Source organism: Echinops telfairi, unplaced genomic scaffold (genome assembly GCF_000313985.2).
Source record: "Echinops telfairi isolate 266 unplaced genomic scaffold, ASM31398v2 ScPeMD7_1;HRSCAF=3_0, whole genome shotgun sequence".
Taxonomy (NCBI): domain Eukaryota; kingdom Metazoa; phylum Chordata; class Mammalia; order Afrosoricida; family Tenrecidae; genus Echinops; species Echinops telfairi.
In genome coordinates, this window is record NW_022103896.1 from 57,721,861 (window position 1) to 57,725,196 (window position 3,336).

General features: G+C 49.4%; 1 protein-coding gene across 1 annotated transcript in view; it reads left to right on the plus strand.

Annotated features, from left to right (window-relative positions):
* The first annotated feature begins 592 nt into the window (after positions 1-592).
* Positions 593-3,336, plus strand: part of IMPA1 (inositol monophosphatase 1) — a 23,137-nt gene continuing 20,393 nt past the window's right edge. The window contains exon 1 of the mRNA XM_045286878.1: positions 593-657. The gene's annotated coding sequence lies outside the window, so the exon portion shown is untranslated. The remainder of the gene's footprint in view (positions 658-3,336) is intronic.

Consider the following 3,336-nt stretch of genomic DNA (forward strand, 5'->3'; position numbering starts at 1 on the left):
AATGGAGAGAAAATGTTTTGAGAAACGATGTACAAATGCGCTTTACACAATTGATGTGTGTATGGATTGGGATAACAGTTGTATGAACCCCTAATAAAATGTAAAAAAAAAAGATTTATTCTTCAAAAGCCTCTGCGCCTGCAGTGGTTCTCAACCTTCCTCACGCCTCGACCCTTTCATACAGTTCATGTGGTGGGGGCCCCCCCACCATAAAATCTCAACCTTCCTCACGCCTCGACCCTTTCATAGTTTCACACCCTTTCATACAGCACATAAAATGCTTCTCGTTGCTATTTCCTAACTGTAAATTTGCTACTGTTATGAATCGGGCGACCCCTGTGAAAGGGTCGTTTACCCCCCCCAAAGGGGTCGCGACCCCCGGTTGAGAACCGCTGCTCAGCGGGGTCGGTCGTGACGAGTGTGCATGTACCCGCTGGCAGCGGTGGTGGCGAGCAGAAGAGCGGGTGGCAGGGCAGAGCCAGAACCTTGCAAGGACCGCCGGCCGGAGCTGGGCGGAGGGCGGGGCGGGGCTACTGAGAGGTTCACGCCCCGTGGGCGGTGCCTTGGGCGGCTGACTTCCTGTCCCCGGCAACCCGTCGCCCTGCGGAAACATCAGCTGTGTGGGAACCCAGGGACCTAATCGCCCTGCTACGCAAGGTGAGAGCAGAGTGGACCGAATCAAGCTCGGGCCCTTGTGCTGGCTCGTGCATTAGGGGCCTGGGCGGCGGGGTCCCCGCCAGCGGCCGCCGTGCGTGGGTCGGTGGGTGGTCCTGGCTGGGGAAGGGGCCTGCGGGCAGAGGTCGCCACTGGGGCTACTTACACTGCCCCGCGTGCTCCAAGGCCACTACAGATGGACCGATTAATATTAATGCGGAGCTTACGCCCTTGTGGTCCCACGTATCCACCGGGCAGTGCCTGCAGAATCCCCCCCACCCTCCTCCACATTTCCCATTCCTTGCCTCTACAGTGTAGAGTCCACCCTTCCCATTTCACACCACCCCCTCCAGCGTCCCCTCTCCCCCCATTTGACTCCGGAGAAGCTTTGGGAAGGAGGCTTATCCCACATCCGGGCACCTCCCTGGAGGAAGTGGTGGCGCAGCGCCCTGGTTCAAAGTCAGTGCAGTTCCGAATAGGTGCAGCTCCGAGGAAGGGAAGAGGTGGCACAGCCCTCCCACCGCCCGGGAGGCTGTGACCTGGACAGAAACAATTGAAAATCCTTCCACTGTTTGTGGCTTTGGGGAAAAGGCAGGCGGATCAACTTTGACCTGGCCATGAAGTGGTTTAGAAACGGGTTGGGAGGTAAGGAGTGTCCACAAAGGACTAAAATGCCAGAAGACGTTGCCCAGTGCCCCAGTGGTGCTGTAGAAAGTTGCAATAACGCTTCCGGTCCAAGGCTCCCTCCTAGCTTCTAAATGTGCGCTTTCTGGTCTAAGAATGCCATTCAGACTCTGGACTCCGGTTACTGCCTACTCATCTGTCAAAAGGAAAGGCATTATTATTCAATGGCTTTATAGCTGCAAGCAATACCTCTCCTCAGCTCAGGGTCTATATATTCAGCAGTTGATCTCCTAATCACAAGGTCAGCATTTCAAACTCACCAGTTACCCGTAAATGCCCCCATTTTTCTCCTGTGGAGTGACTGGTGGGTTTAGGCCTCTGATCTCGCTTAGTCCAAAGTTAACCCAATAGTGCCGCCCAGATTCTACTGTGCCCTAAACCTAATTGGTCTACCTAGTCGCATTGCTCTGCTCCACCTACAGCTGTATTCTATTCAGTAGCCAGAAGGAAAGGAGTCCTCCCGGAATCAAGGTCCTTATCTCAGGCCCTGCCCTGAGTCATCAGTACTAGTGCCCTCACTCTGCCCTCACTCTCGGTTCCTTTGATTCTAAGCCAGGCCTTCCATTGACTCCTCGAACTGGGCGTCCTGTAGTTGAGTTAGTTTATGCTCTTTCCCTTTATTTAAAAATCAAATCTTGGTTTAGTCATGACCTTACCTGATGCTTAAGACCAGGTTAGTGCTCCTCTGTGATGTCCCTTTGATTTTGCTGACAACCTGTGATCTAACTGTTGAGACTATGTATCGTAGCACAAACACCACCTCAACAATTTCTGCATGTACATGTAGCGGGGCAGATTAGGCTTTGAATTGTTCAATCACTCTTGCCCTCCTTCTCTCTGTTTTAGCACCCCCATTAACATAAGCTTACTTTACTCCTAAGTTGCTGTCAGATCTTTTAAGCTGCTGTTTTCAGTGTGATTCCATACGGGTAGATCTTGAAAGAACATGTTGCGCAAGGCATATTCTTTGCTAAGCTAAACCACGGTTTGGTTTAAGAAGACTTTGTATTTTCTTCATATTCCTCACTTGATCTCTCTGCTATGTAATATCCACTGAAATAGCCACACAAGGGTCTATTGAAGAAATTATCACGTTGTAATGCCAGTAAGAAATGCTCCAGTTTGAGTTGTTTATCAGGACCTTTTACAATGCTCTTTCAGCTCTTTTAATAAATGCCAAAGGCCCGGCGTACCACTCCACTGTAAACCTCAACTGGAAGACATTCCTCTATGGGCCAGCAAACCTCACTTCCTGAATTAAGTGCCCCAAGGCCCCCTACTCCAGTAAGCCTCAGCCCAAACGCATTCACTCCACTTCTGTGGGTCAGTAACCCAACTTCCCCAATTAATTGCCCCAGAGGCATCACACTGTAAGCCACCCCTGCCCCCAAACACTCAGTTCCCTTTACAGTCCCTGAGACTGTAAATTGTTACAGAAGTATAAAGCCTCCTCTTTCTCCTGAGGAGCGGCTAGTGGTTTTGAACTGCACATCTATGGTTAGTAGTCCAACACGTAACCCATTATACCACAAAACAATAACAACAACACACCCAAACTCAATTGCTATTGGGTCAATGCTGACTCATAGCGACCCTATAGGACAGGTTTCATCTGCCCCTGTGAGTTTCCAAAACTCACTTGCTGGGGAAGTAGAAAGCCCTATCTTTCTCCACAAGTGCCTGGCAGTTTTGAGCTTCAGACATTGAAGATTGCAGCCCAACTCTTAACTACGACACCATCAAGGCAGAGTTAGATTGATATTCTGACGATGTCATCTGTCTGTACAACCATGGGGAGATAAATATATGTAAACCTCTGAGCGTTAAGCCCTTCATTCTTTTTTTAATAAATCATTTTATTGGGGGCTTGTACAACTCTTACCACAATTCATACAAGCCTTTCATTCTTTTTTTTCTTTTTTTTTAACATTTTATTAGGGGCTCATACAACTGTTATCCCAATCCATACACACATCAATTGTGTAAAGCGCATTTGTA